The sequence below is a fragment of the Mustela erminea genome, chromosome 19 (genome assembly GCF_009829155.1).
Source record: "Mustela erminea isolate mMusErm1 chromosome 19, mMusErm1.Pri, whole genome shotgun sequence".
Taxonomy (NCBI): domain Eukaryota; kingdom Metazoa; phylum Chordata; class Mammalia; order Carnivora; family Mustelidae; genus Mustela; species Mustela erminea.
The window spans coordinates 57,062,305-57,077,573 of record NC_045632.1 but is presented as its reverse complement, the minus strand read 5'-3'; the positions used below and the strand labels follow the sequence as shown (position 1 = coordinate 57,077,573).

The 15,269-nt window shown below is 54.4% G+C and overlaps 1 protein-coding gene across 3 annotated transcripts in view; it reads right to left on the bottom strand.

Annotated features, from left to right (window-relative positions):
* KIAA0513 (KIAA0513 ortholog) overlaps positions 1-15,269 on the bottom strand; it is a 60,461-nt gene that overhangs the window by 19,678 nt on the left and 25,514 nt on the right. The window lies entirely within an intron of this gene.

Here is a 15,269-nt window from a genome sequence, read left to right as displayed (position 1 = left end):
CAGGGACACATCTGCCTGCTCACTGCCGTGTCACTGGCTATGGGAGATGGTGTCGTCCGGCATGCTGGGAAAGCCGCCTCTGTTACGCACGTGCGCCCTCCCTTCCCGGCTGTGCGTCTCTCCCTTCCTGGGCTCCCACCTGAAGACGCTTCTCCTCAAGGCCCAGAGCCTTCCCAGGCTGTCAGACAGATGCCCCTTTTCATGTCACTCACCGCCCCGTCACCCACTTCTGAGGGTCACCTGCTGCCCAGACCCAGCCTCTCCTTCCCGCCCTCCCCCTGCACGTGCAGGATGAGGACACCCGGATGAAGGCATGTGTCTCGCGGTGCCTGGTCCTTCTGCCCTCCCCCTTCCCCACTCCACCCCGTCTTCCTGCCTCACCCTGCCCGGATGTTGTCCATCTCCCAGGGGGACATGGTGACGCCTCTTCTGAGCAGCTCACTCCAGCCCCGGCCAAAACTATGCCCAATGCCTGCGCGCACCTCCAGCATTGTGCCTACCCCCATTCGTGGTGCCGCTTGTGTGACGGACAGGTGTTCCCATTTCTGTTCGTCCTGCCACAGTCCACGCACCTCTGGAGCCGTGGGCTGTCCCGTGCAGTCTCGACTACGGGTGTTTGCCGCACGTCTGCGAACGGACCGACGGGGCTGCGCGTGAACGTACCCCGAGAGCTGGGGACGGGGCTCCAGGATGCAGAGGTTGGACTCTTTGCATCTAAACCAGGTTTCCTGACTGCCAGCTGGGGGCGTTGCCTACCAGGTCTGGGACCCGCCTTCCCCGGGGCAAGACGCAGACAGCTCAGCACCAAGCAAGAGCCCTTCTGATGCATGAGCTCCTCCAGGCAAGGGCAGCCTCACGACTGGGCATGCCCCCTCGGCACCCTCCGCAGACCCCGGATATCTAGGACAATCCCCGGCAGGCAGGTGGCCGCCGCTGCAGCAGCACTGCTGCATCTTCTGAGGGTAATTTGATACTAGACTGTGTCTGCTGCCTGTTAAGAACTTAATGTTCACAAATCGATCATGGGTTCCTCCAAATTGCCCAGCTCAGGATATTTTTAAACGCCCTGAGTCAGAGAGATGGAACAGCTGGCTGGTTCCTCGTCACCGCAGTGGGAACGGTACACTTTGAGGAGATCCTAAGACGCGTACCTTGGTTCAAAAAAGAGAAGCATAAACCTCCACTCGAAAGAGCCGTCAGGGCCAGGAGAGAACCACGGGGTTGACAGGACCACCACCCAGAGAGGTGGTCACTGAGGGGGCCAGTCGGAGGCCGGTTCAGCCTTGGTCCCCCTCCTGCCACCTGTGCCTGTGGCCTCTGCTCCCTGGGCCAGGGTCTCCCCGTCTGAGACACTGTGGTTGGGCTCACATTCTAAGGTCCATTTTCAGATTCTCCAGAGCACAGAAAATCGCACCTATGACAACACACTAGGCGTTCAAAATGGAAAAGTCACACACTAGGAAGATCTCGTTCGCCGTCGTTATGATAGGAAAATGGGGTCAAAATGATCTGTATTATAAATTCCCCCGAAACCAACTGAAAACTGTGTTCTAAGAAGGAATACAAATGACTCAAACAAGTCATGTAAGAAATTCTCTTACTAAGGGGCGCCTGGGTGGCTCAGTGGGTTAAGCCGCTGCCTTCGGCTCAGGTCATGATCTCAGGGTCCTGGGATCGAGTCCCGCATCGGGCTCTCTGCTCAGCAGGGAGCCTGCTTCCCTCTCTCTCTCTCTCTCTCTCTCTGGCTGCCTCTCCGTCTACTTGTGATTTCTCTCTGTCAAATAAATAAATGAAATCTTTAAAAAAAAAAAAAAGAAATTCTCTTACTAAATGCTTAGACAGCGCTTCAGCCTACACTGGTAGCCGCGCATGGAGAGAGGCAAGTTAAAACAACTAGGTGGCATCTTACACTACTACATGAGCAAAAACTTTAAAATGCAAACAAAATACTGATGAGGTTATGGTAAAGTTGAAACTCTCAAGCCATCCTGAAAATAGGGATAAATAAGACTCTGGAAAGTGTGTGTGTTTGCTTATGTATTTATGCATGTACTCTCCGTGCCTAATGGGGGACTGGAACTCACAACCCCAGAGATCAAGAGTCGCCGGTTCTTCCAACGGAGCCAGCCAGGCTCCCCTAGAAACTATTCTTTGTGATTTTTATTATTTTATCCTCTGATCCAGGAATTCAAATTCTTGAAATTTATCCTAAAGAAATTTATCCTAAGAAAATAATTTAAACCCCTCAAAACCGGTTACATGGAGGAAAAAATGCTCCTTGCAACAGTACTTCTAATCCTGATAAACTGGGGCGGGGCGGGAATCTAAATACAGGAAAACGGCAAATACATTCTAACAATTTGATGCAATAGTCATGAGTTGCAGCTGTAAGCAATCAGAACGTCAGTGAACGATGTTCACTTTACAGCTAAGTAAACAAAATAATCTGCCGTCAGCGAGTCCTAACTGAATCCCACAGCACGCCGTCCTTTGGAGTGGGTGCTAGGAATCCTGGAGTGCACGGATTTTAATTTTTTAAAAAATAACAACAAAGCATATGTACAAAAAGGGCTGGAAAAGAAGACAGAAATGTCTTATAGTCCTGTAACTGAGGTCATTTTTCCTTTTGATTGTGTTCTTGAGCATAATGATACAGTTTGCAATAAATAAGACACTGGGAGGGAAAAGGAACAAATTTCTGGATCTGGAAATGGTTTCCAGCGGTCAGCAGGGCTGCACCGATTTACCAAGCAGAACGCCCCAGCATCAGGACTGCAGGATCAGAGCAAACCATCCTGGCTATTTTTGGTCCAGCCCGAGGATGGCAAGCGGCTCTCCCAGCATCTCCCTCACTCGAAATTCTGGGAGCGCGTGTGAGTCATCCTTTTCCAGAAGCCTCCTGTGTGGGCTCAGGCAGGAGGGACAGAGCGACAGAGGGAGGCAGAAAGTGAGAGGCCTGACTGCTGGGTCGAGAGAAGTGGCGGGCGACCCGAGTCGCGGTGTGCCAGGGCCCGGCGGGCTGCGGTATGCAGAGCAGACCTCCGTCTCCACACCCTGTTGCCCCCTTAGCCCAGAGATCTCCTCTCTGTCAAGGAGAGAAGGCAGGGGTGCTGAGTCTGCTCACGGAGCTAAGATACCATAGGGAGGCGACCGTGTGTGGGTAGGGGCCTTGGAAGCACGCCCACCCTCTTCCTTCAGGATGGAAACGTAATCACGGGCCTCAGTGCAGGTCGAGGTGACAGTCGCTCTGAACACACCAGGACTGCACCCTTCGCATGACTCCGTGTTGGGCCAGCCAGAGAACACAGAGGAAGTGGGCCCAGCGGGAACCAGTCGTGCCATCCCCGGGGCAAGAGCTACACTCGGGAGGGCAGGCCCACCTGCACCAGATCTAAAGAACTTTCCAAAGAATGCCCAAAATGCACGAGACCCTCCAATTCCGCAACACTGGCAATTTACATTTATTTCAGAACATGCAGCGGCCCGAAGAAAACACACCTATGGATTGCGCCCAGACCCTCTGCCTTGTTCTCTGCAGAAGAAGGAAGGTTCCAGAGGCACAGCAGGGCCACAGGCTCCGAGACCCAGGCCATCAATTCATAGCAGGATCTTTGCAACTCCAGACCATGTATATTAAAAATGATCTTCTGGAGCCTTGAAGCAGAACAAACCTTCCTGCAATTGTACTTCTGCAGTTCATTTTCTGGGCCTTACAGCACGAGTTTCTACCAACCAAACTGGGAGAAAATTCTAAGTCCACCTATAACCCAAAGGCCTTAACCACCCACGTGCTCATTCAATAAGTATTTCTTTTTTTTTATCTTTTCTTTAAGTAGGATTTTCACCCAATGTGGGGCTCAAACTCACGACCCTGAGATCAAGAATCGTGTGTTCTACTGGCTGAGCCGGCCAGGCACCCTGGACAGTGTTTACTGAGCAGCTGCTCTGCGTCGGCTAGGACGTCAGCAGCTGTGAACGCAGGCGTGAAACAGGCGGGAAGGAGCATCTGGTAACATGTGGGGGTGCAGGCTAAGAGATGGGGTGGTGGCGGTGGCGAAGGGCAGGGGGAGGTCTCATAAGAGACAGCTTATAAAACGGAAACCCAAACAAGAACTTTTGGGGGCACTGAGCACTACGGAGAGTCTCTAGGCTACGTCCCTGAGAGCCCCCAGAAGCGCTTCTTCGGGTTGGGAGCAGGGGAGGCCGATGCGAGCCGAGAGGGAAGGAGGACCCGCCAAGACGACTCAAGGGTCCTCCGACAGGAGAGAGGTCTGCGCAGAGGTGAGGGTCTGCACAGAGGCCCTCGGCAGCAATAACTTTGGAAAGTTCAGGAATCAGGAGGCTGATGAGCTGAGGGGCACCGCTCACAGAGCAGAGGTTGGCCAGGCTCCCACCCTGGGGTCCGTCCAGGCTTATGGCAGCCGCGGGACCAGCTTAAATACTGGCAGCTGCATGCACAGGACGGGAGCACAGGGGCCGGGTGGGGGCTTGGGGGAGGCTGGCGAGGTGGAAACATCCTGGTGGGGGGCTCCTGACCTCCTGCTCTCCCCTCCCCATCCCCTTGCCCCCAGTCCTTTCCCGCCACTGTGGCCCCAGCTGCAGAAGGAACTAGGAAGGAGGCGCCCTCTTGCAGCTGCCCAGCCACATCCCCACAGGGCCCTGCTCAAACTCTGATTTCCCCAGCACTCCGGAGGCAACGCGCGCCAGGATTTCTCCAGCCGGTAGACCTTGAGCAATCAGATGAGGCTCCCTGGGTTGTGAATCCGGAACTTTCTGTAACTCTGTCCCTTCCCATCCACCTCAGGCAACTCCCTCTCGTTTAGTGTCTCCGAGAGCCATCAGATGTGCTGTCTTCTCTCGCTCACCCGTGTTCCTAACACGCTGGCTCACACTCGTGTCCAGCCAGCCCGTCCTTCACCCCATGACGCCTGTCAGTCAAGGCTCAGAGGCTCACTCCCAGGCCCAGGCACACAGCTAGGAAGCGACGGCACACACACATCCAGCCACATGTCGACCGAGAAGTCCCTGCCCTTGACCACCACGTCGTCCCCCTACAGCTACCTCTTTGGTACTCCCCTGGGGCTCCATTTCTAGAAGTGGGGTTGCTGGGTCACAGCTCCGAGCGTGACTAGGGCTGACGATGAATGCTACCGAGTGACCTTCCCCGAGCCTGTACTGCGGCTACATACACCCGGTGGGTTTCACGTCTGCACCTTCCTTTCAACTGTAAGGTCAAAATGCCACCTTGCCTCCCGGGTTCAGAACTCTGATCCATTTGTTTCACTCCGGGTCAAGTTCGGGGCAGCAAGGAAGGGCGGGCCCATTCTGCAGAAGAGGAAACTGAGGCAGCTGTGTCTCTGCAGCATGACCTGCACGAGCCCTAGCCTTCGACACCGGCGTGTGGCTGGAGTGTTTTGCCTGACGACTGGCCCGAACAGAGAAAGCCAGCCTCCTCCCTCGGGCTCCAGCTCCACTTTGACTCACACCGGGAAAGTCATTTTTTTCCTTAAATTTTATTTTTAAGCAATTTCTGCAGCCAACATGGGGACTGAACCCACAACCCCGAGATCAGGAGTCTCAGGTCCCATGGGCTGGAGCCGGCCAGGCACCCCTGGGAAAGTCACTTAAGTCAGGACCAGTTCCTATTTCTGGAAAATGTGAATGTGAATTTTTCTTTTTCTAGACTCATTTGGAGTATAGCAAGATGAATGAGATAATACGTGGCCGGGCTACGGAGCTGTGTTACTGTCCTCACCCACGGGGAGAAGCTGAACGAGAGCCCGGCCACGGCCACGTCAAGACTGCTGAGAGACGACGCTGATGCATTATCAGAACAGTCGACACCTTCTGAGGCACAAAGATGCATGAGAACATTGTCTTGGACCCCTCCGTCAAGCGGCTGGGCACGACTGTTTTTATTGCCATGTCAGAGACGAGAAGTCTGCGGCTGGGGGAGGCGGGAGCATGGCTGCGTGGAGTCCCCTGTGGGCAGGTACGGAGCTGGACCACCTACTGGTCTAGGACCAGAGGTCAAAAGTCCCTCAGTGGCTACCTGAGCTTCTGCTCCACTTTGATCTCTCTCCAGCCCCCAGGTGAACGTCACGTGCCAGGGCTTCACCCGAAGTAGGGAGCTAACGTCCCCACAGAAAATCCGCCTTGCTTAGCCTCAGGGTCGCAGAGGGCCAGAGCAAACCAACACCTGCACACCCCTCCCTGATCTTGATCACGAACATCCTTGACCCTCAGACACGAGCCCTAAGACGTTCAACCCCATGCGCCTCCAGCGAAGGGCCTGTCCCAAACGCAGAGAAGGTGAGGGTCTTGGGTAGGAACCAGAATATCAGCACCTCTCCCGGGCAGCCATCAGACTCCCGTAAGCTCTGGGATTTAACCCCTGAAGGATGGTTCGCCCCCAGGTGTGGGCGCCTTTCGGCATCCAGGCAGCCTTCTTTACCCAACATCGGCTGGATGCGGCCCCCGGCTCAACCAGAACAGGCGGCCTGGCTAAGGGGGTGCCCCCAATCCTCACCCCATGAAGCACAGCCCAAGGAACTGAGCAAAGGTGCTTTGACCCCACAGCCGGGGTTCCCAAACCGGTGCCAGGGCACCCTGGGGTACCAGAGCAAACTCACAGGGGTGCTGTGGGATATTTCAATTATTTTGAGGGAAAGCACAGCAATACTGGACATCCTCCAGACACAGACCAAACTACCGGCTCAAAGCAGCTCCAGTCTGACCCTTAGGTCATGTCGTATTCCTTTCTGCGACTCTCGTCTTTACGAAGCAGAATTCTCTGCAGTTATGAAAAGCACATAGTGCCTGCAGATCAGTATGGAACAAGGAAAGAGAATGGCCGTGTCCAATGAAGAATGAAATGAAAAATAGTTTTTCAAATGGTGTCAGGGGGTGACGAGTGGTCCCCTAAAGGTGCCCACGGCTCATCCCCCAGAACCGTCAAAGACATGACCTTCCACGGCAAAGGGACCTTGCAGATAGGACTGAGTGTGGGGCCGTGGGATGATCCTGGATGATTCAGGGGGGCCCATCACAGTCACAAGGGTCCTTAGGAGAGAGAAACAGGAGGGCCAGAGTCAGGGCAGGAGCTGGAATGGTGCTTTGCACCTGAAGGAGGCAGATGAACAAGGAATTCAGGCGCCTCTAGAATATGAAAAGTTCGAGGGCTAAGAGTCTCCTCGGGGGCCTCCAGAAGGAACCCGTCCTGCCCACCCTCGTCATTAGCCCCAACAGACTGACTTTGGACTTCCACCCCCAGAACTCTAGGACAGTAAATGTGTGAGATTTTAAGCCACAGGGTTTGTGGAAATTCATTAAATCAGCTGTAGGAAGCTAACAAAGACAGCCAGTATGTGGTTGGGACATAAAGACCCACAGAGGTGCCCTACTTGCTTTAGCCTAGAAGTGTCAGGGCAAAACGAGAAAGACACTACGGTGCCATGAGCGTGGTGACCTCCAGGCGTGGGCCTGAGCCAAATCCCTTGTCTACCACGTGGGCCTTGAACCCGATCCAGGCTTCACACGGATCCCTGTGGAATGGACCCGGCCCAGAATCAAGCGGAGCTCGTGGGGACCATGCAGTTTCCATCTCCCTCCAACGTGAACACGTCACGAGAGAAAGTCTGGAAACAGAGGGGGGATAAAGCCTCTGGATGGCAGCATGCCTCAAAGGCCATCTCCATTTCTGTGTCTTTCCTTCCTGTCTTGGTGCTTGTACGCGGCCACGCCGAGGGAGGTCCGACTGTGAGGTCTGCCGAGGCCCTGGCTGACCCTCTCCCATCTGCAAACACGCAGGTGACCTCACTCAGGGGTCTTCACTCGTCCCCCAAAGAGCATTTAATTTCCAGTAGACCTAAGGGCAGGTCAACAGGGCGCGGCAGGAATGAGGGGGAGACAGACCCCTGGCTTAGATTTCTGGTCTCCGGGGCTGCCTTGAAACCTGATCCATTATGAGGTCACCGTTACCTGGCTTTGCTCCGCTATTACCAGACCTAAGAAGGGACGGTTTCCAGGAAGACGGTGCTTATTGAAACCGCTGGAGCGGAGGAGGCGGAGGAGGAAGAGAAAGCTAAGTGGGATCATCCTGTAGGGAAAGGCGCGGTTGGGAGCGCGGCTAAGTGTGTGAGCCACGTGAGCCGCCGAGGTTATCCGGAAGCCCCTTCCCTTCAGCGCCTCTCAGTCGGCCTCTCTGGGTGTGGGAGCTGCTTCCACATCCCCCTCTCCCGCCCGCCTGCCACAAACAATCAGCTTCAGCCACAGCGCTCCCTGCTCAGTGGGCATCTGCTCCACACAAAGCTTTCTCCCCTCACGCCCCACCCCCACAGTCAGAGAAGGGCCCCAGTGGGCTGGCCTGGGGCAGGCAGCATTGAGGAAGCCCACAGAGTCCCCTGTAGAGTTGGGCCCTCCAGCACCCCCAGAGCTCAGTCCCTAGCCCCAGCTGGTAAGAACACGCTTCCTGTTGCTCCGAAATTCTCAGGCCATGAGACCACTAGGGCTCTCATCTGCCTCTGCCCGGGGTTGGGGGTGGGGGGCCGAGTGGCCCAGCCCTCGGGCTTCCAACAAGTCCCTCTGCTGGCGGCCTTCTGGCCGGCTGATGGCGGACTGCGCCTCTGAAGCAGGAAGAGAGGTCTGGGCCGTCTGGGGCTACGAAGCAGTAGTCATTCCAGGGAATGAATCCATGTCCAATAGAAAATGTCACCAGTGTCCTTTTAGATGCCAGTGTGTTTGGGCAGCTGCTGGACACGGATTTCTATCCAGTCAGTGTGGATCTAGGGCAACTTGAGGCCCGTGGAATCAAACAACAACAATAATAACGACACCCATTCCCAAAGCCGGGCAAGGAGCTTACTGGAGTTTCCTGGTAGCCAAAGCGAAAAAGAGAAGTGATGTGGGAAACCAAGGCAGAAGACACATTATTACACTTCCTTACTCCCTACAGCCAGCGGACAAGTCCTTGAGACCAGCAGAGGGACATTCCTCTAGGGACTCAACTGCCTCAATGATCATATTTTGCTAAGGGCAAAAGGCAATCCTAGCCCCACCCCCTCCCACCCAGGATCCTCTAAGTCTACTTTAACATATCAAAATGCCTTTAGAAATTTCCTTTATCTCTAAACCCCCCAACCATATGGCCCACCGATATACACCTAAAGGGTCTCATGACTCAGGTTTTATTAGACGGTAATAAATGACCTTTTCCCATCAATAGCCCAAGGCCCTGGAAACCTTGCTTCCAAAATTCCCTGAGACTGAGCTATCCCTAACCCTCTCCCAACGTGGAAGTCTATCATGGGCCAGTCCTTCTGACCCCGGGGCAGCTCTTTCTGCCCCCGGGCCCTGTCCCCGGGCTTTAATAAAACCACCTTTTGGTACCAAAGTGTCGCTCTCGCCAGCAAGAACGACCCGCAAACGTGATGAGGAGCAAACTTCTTTATTAGGGTTTCTATTAGCGTCTCTACTACTACTACTACTACTTCTACTTCTACTTACTTTTACTTCTATATTACTTTTACTTCTACTCCTCTCTCAAGCAAGTTCTGGCAATATATACATGTAGGCGGTCCAGCCCAGTTATCTAGTCACTGCCCTGTGCACTCGGTCTCCTCGTGAACCCTTATGTAACCACAGAGGGCTCTATTGTTCTCAAGCAGTAATCATGCATTTCTCTCTTGGCTCCTGGTGCTGTTCATGCATCAGCCACGAGCGCACCCATACCCTACCTAGCCAATCATTCTCACTTCCTTAATCTTCAGGCATTTTCGTCTACGTGACTCCTTGCATCTGCTGGATGGCTCTCCACACCAAAGATGTCTCAAGAATTCTTTCTGGGCCATGGGGCTCCGAACCCTAACGTTCTTTCCTACATCAGGACGCACACTGGGTCCTACAATTCTTTCATTCTGACGCACTCATCTGCAGAGAAAACTGTTTCCAGACGCTGACGTCAAAAGCGAGATTGTCAAGGAAGTCCTCATATGAGGAAACTGCTGATTACTGTCCCGAGGTCTGTAAGAGTTACATGGCTCCATAAAAGAAACAGAGAGGTGGAAACATACATTTTTAAGTGCCTCTCCGAAAGTCTGAAGGCGTACGTTACAGCAGCTCGGTGCAGGGGAGCACACGACTGGAGTGAAGGTCAGGCGTTCCGGTGTCCTGATGGGTAACCCAACGGGACCCACATGCCGCTCTTCCCCGCAGTGGGAGGAAGGTCCTTTGGCTGGCGCCCTCCCTCGGACACAGACAGCAGCGGGCTGGCTGCAGGGGCTACCCCCCCTCATAGTGAGGCCGGTGGCAGCTCCCCACCCTGTCTCCACAGCCATGCTCGAGCACCCCAGGCTCCCCCGCAGGACAGGCTGCTCACGGGTGGGCCCTCTGCAAGGGCATGCATCTGAGCTGGGCACCTGGCAGGAGTGTTCTGACTCCAGAGTGTCGGGGACACTCCCCAGTGGGCCGAGCCTCTTCACAGCCTGGGGTTAGTGACCTCAGGGCTGCGCTCCCCCAGGTGAGGCTTCCGGCACAGAATAATTGCACAGGGAGTATCTGTTGTTGTGGGAATCTCCCAGGTCAGAGTTCAAAGGGGATCACAGGTCGCAGGCTGCACATGCCAGGTTAGCTGGCCCGCCCACCCACCCAGTCCTAATCACGGGCACACGCTTCCTCCAGTGCCCTTGGCCTTCACGAAGGAGGAAGCTGAAGGAAAACGGAAAAAAAAAAAATGCCACTGCCCATACTTTTACAACTGAAAGCAGGAAAAACTGTAGGAACACTACTGACCTTTCAGTTCGTAAAGCTGGCAAGTCCTGCCCTTAAGCCATTCTGCTAGGCTGCACGGGGAGACCACACAATTCCTGACCTCAGTGGGCTTCCAACATAACCCACACATTCCACAATAGAATGGAAACAAACCTGTTTTCTGCCTAGGTGCAAAGAAGAGTAGTTTGCAGACCCAGTTTTTACGAGATGCACGCACAGGAGGGACAGTAAGATGAGGATCTAACTAATGGTCCCAACAGGCAGGGGGGCCCCAGCACACGACAGGATAGGGGCCTGACGGAGATGAAGGCTCGGAAGAAGCAAGACCACACGCTGGCAAGGAGCGCGTTGGAAGGCTGGGTCCATTTCTGCTAAGTAGAGGCCGGGAGAGAAGCGCCCTTGGAGAGTCCAGACATTTCCAACGGGGTGGCCTGTGGAACACAGTGAGCTACCACTGTGGTGCGGCCCTGGGGGTAACGTCATACGGTCGTGTCCAAATCTGAAACCAGAGGCTTCTGAGACATTCACACGGATGGGCAACGTGTCCAGAGGTGGCCTCCTAGCGGTGGGCTTTTGTAATATGTCACTGACGGGAGGAGCACGGGTGGAGGTCTGGGGAGGGGCAAAGGGTGCCTGTGGCCATTTGGGATTCACATTCTGGATCCTGGATCCCAACCCCAGACCCTCATGTCATCCATCCCAACACAATGCTCGGCTCCCCTGAGGGAGGACATGTGGCACGTGGACATGTGAAACCAGATGGTGGCAGCTCCCCAGAGAGCCCAGGCTAGACATGTTCTTGGGGATCATGAGGCAGGAGCACTGAGAGGGCAGAGGAGGGCAAAGCTGAGCGCTGGCTAGAGGGGGAGCCGCGTAGGAAAGGGACACCAGCAGGTGCGGGAGAAGGGGAGCATGGGGTCAGCCCGAAGCCCAGCACGACACACCAGCTTAGGGGCTTTAATGGGGCAAGAGCCCACGCTGGTCAAGGGGCCCGGAACGGAGCGTGTGTCTGCCACAGTGATGCATTACAATCCCCAGCCTTTGCAGGGGAAGCCTCCACGATCTCTCTTCTCTGAACAAGTGAAGATGATAGGAGGGGAGACGTGACAGGGACAAATGTTCAACCTCACTTCTAGAGGCGAAGGAAGGAGATGCTGTGAAGAGACTGAGTGGGGACAGCCGGACCAGGGAGTATCTAGCGGTAACTAGCAGGGCAGCTCTGTGAGCCCCGAGAGAGGGAAGTGGTGAGGACCAAGGTCACACTCTGAGCCAACCTCATCTCCGGCGCTATTTGTGTCTTACACACTTGTAGATCCGGAGGATACTGCGCAAATTGTACACTGGGGTTTCCTTTCAGCAAGGCGCTGGACAGAATTCATTACAGCTCTGAAATGGACACACGGGGCCTGAATATTGTGAAAACTGGGTTGATTCATAAATGCTGTATTTCATTGCCCTGAAATACACTTTTTTTGCATTTTATTTTTCTAAACATCTTTAAAATCTGAGGAAGAGAGAGAGAGAGAGTGTGCACGAGCAAGGGAGACGGAAAAGCAGGCTCTCCACCGAGCAGGGAGCCCGATATGGGGCTCGACCCCAGGACCCTGGGATCATGACCTGAGCCGGACTCCTTAACCGAATGAGCCATGCAGGTGCCCCCCTTTTTTCATTTTACTATCACTGAAATTGGATGCCTCGTCATTGCTCCCAGGTAGGCTTATCATGATCTGTTGTCATTATGCAGAGACAAGAGAGGACCCTCCTTTATTTTTCAAAGTAATTAATGAAATAAATTCCAAAAGTGCATAAATCATAGTTACAGCGCTCACCGGTTCTCACCAAGTGAACACTCCCGCGTAACCACAACCCCCCGGGACGTGGACAGGACCAGTCCTCCCTACTGTCCTCCCCAAAGGGACACGGACAGGACACCCTACGAACAGCTGGGGACAGAGGACAATGCCTGGGGACAGATACTGTACAGAAACCCGTGTACTTCAGAAGAATGGGTCTCTGGAAAGCAGTTTTAGGAGCACTTCAAGCACTTGTTTCCCTTAAGTTTTCCTCCTTGCCACGGACCAGAGTGACACCTGACAATAATCAAACTAATTCTAAAGCTGTTCTTTCAATAAGGTCAGATTTTCTGACTGATAAGAAGGCATCGTGAGGCAGTAAAATGGCAGTGTTTCGTCTTTCTTCACTGTGCGTAAGACAAGGGTGGATCTTACAACTGATGAGGTCTTAGATTCGATGAAGTACGGGGCTTGGCCGCACTGCCCGACAGTCCCCTTGGGAAACATGACTGTCACTCACAGGCAAGGGACTCCGGCGCAGGCTCTACTCTACACCTTCATCAATTACTCTGGTTTGAAGGCGAATAGCCCGGGGATGGAGAATGTGCAGAAGCTAAAGCCAGACGGGCAGTTAACACAGGGAACGACACAATCGGGACCCAGAAAGCTGCTGGGGGCTTCAGTGGTGGGCTGTCTTAAACGACACCTCTCCACGCAAATCTGTTCGTTCGCTGGGCACCTGCTGAGTGACTCCCTGTGCCAGGCATGACGCGGCAGCCAAGAGGTAAGGACAATGTGGTCTCTGCCCTTGAGTCACTCATACATTATTAGCGAGGGAGTCTGACGTGTGAGCACCGACGTGCCCAAGCCCCGTCCAGGGGAGGCTTTGCACCCGCTCGTCTGTGTGTTTGACACTAAGGACAGACTCCAAACGGACCTCCAGCTGCGCTGATGAAAGCAAGCTGACCCAAACAGGAGCGGCGGTTCCACCCCACCCGCGTTGGCTGGTCAAGCTGCTCCCGGGACATTCTGCCCAATCCCACACCTGGAAAGGAACGATCGGCTCCTTTGAGGGCAGCGACACCGAGGACACGCGTCCAAGAGCCCCCACGCATTGCTCTCCTCCAGCATTAAGTCCAAAGCAACCCATGAGGATCCCTTGCTTGGGAAAAAAATAATACACTTGCAAGGGCCTATTCATTCAATAAACGTGAATGCTTAAGACTTAAAAAATGGGGGGTGGGGGGGGGAGACAAAAGGAGAGAGCCCCTGAGAATCGAGAGAGCATCCAAAAGGAGAAAGATGAAAATGAAAGCCTGCTTGATGGTCTTGTCACCTGGGGAACCGCGAGGAAGGGGAAGAAACCGACTGGAAGTGAGCAACTTGGGGGACAGGACATGAGCCTTCAAATTCGCGAGCCGCGGGCACCTGACAGAGAGGCCAGATTGGTTCTATGCGGCTGCAGAAGGAAGAAGGGAGTCTGAGGGCGGAGGCCCACCCGGGCAGCAATGTCCACCACCAGAATGATGCCCCATCTCGTTTCTGGGCTGCCTGCAGCGGAGGGTGGACGTCTGCTGGTCAGCAGCTTATCCGCAGGAGAGGTCGCTGGCCTTCCGGGGTCCGTGCCACTGGCATCCCGAGATAACATTTTACGATGCGCAATGCGGGCTTCCCCCACTGCACCTGTTCTAACGCTGCTCCCCGAAGAACACTCCGACTTTATGACCTCCGGGAAGAAAGAAACATCTAAAGCGTCCACGGTTCACAGGAAAAAGAGATAAGGGACCATCTGCCAGTTCCCCAGCGTGGTCAGAGAGCGAGACGGGTTCCATTGCCCACAAAGACCTCCCCCCAGAACCACGACTCCGCTGTGTCGGTTTTCAATCCATGATGCCGGGTCAGGCGCTGTGCTAAGTGCCGGGAAGAGAGCCGTGGGAGAGATGAATTTCCTGCTTCATGGAGCTTGTGGAAGGCTCCTGAACAAATCTCATTTTGCCATGCTGCCAAAAACCCAAAGGGTCCAGGAGTTCCACTGGCCCCAGTGGAGGCAGAGAAAGGGAACTAGGGGTGCCCACCAACCACTTCTCCATGGTCTGAGACTTTAACTTTCTTAGTTTTCAAAAGTCACCCTGACTCTCAGCTGGAGAGCCACTCTCACACAACGTACGTTTCTCGCTCTGCTGATGTTTCGCCCGCCCCGGGCAACCGCGCGGTGAGCGGGTGAGCCCTGCAGTTCGAGGCGGCGAGGAGGCATGTGGCGACAGGTGTTTCCCGTCAATGCTCATTCTTGATTGCTAAGTTGGTGCCACGATAACCCAGTGTTAGAATTTACTGCAAAGCACCTCCCATCCCTGGTGGGCAGCCGCACTTCTTCAACAAAAGAAGGCCCCAGCTGACAATGCGGTGACAGCTGGATTCAGTTTGGATGGAGAATGACTTGGCCTTCCGGGCTTTCAGATAATTCAACCAAATAAATTCGTACTGCTCTGACCCCTGCTACGGAGATAGCCACGATTCATCACTGCATTGGGATGGGCTCCCTAAAAGATCCGGGACTTGGTCCCTCTCCGGAGAACCCAGGGGAGGGGAGGGATGGAACTGAACAAACATGTATTTTCTTTGGGCTTGGTGATTCGCTCTACTGGCGTTATGAAGAAGCGTGCCCACTGGACATCTGTGTCTCTGGGAGAGAAGGCTCCAGGCAAATCC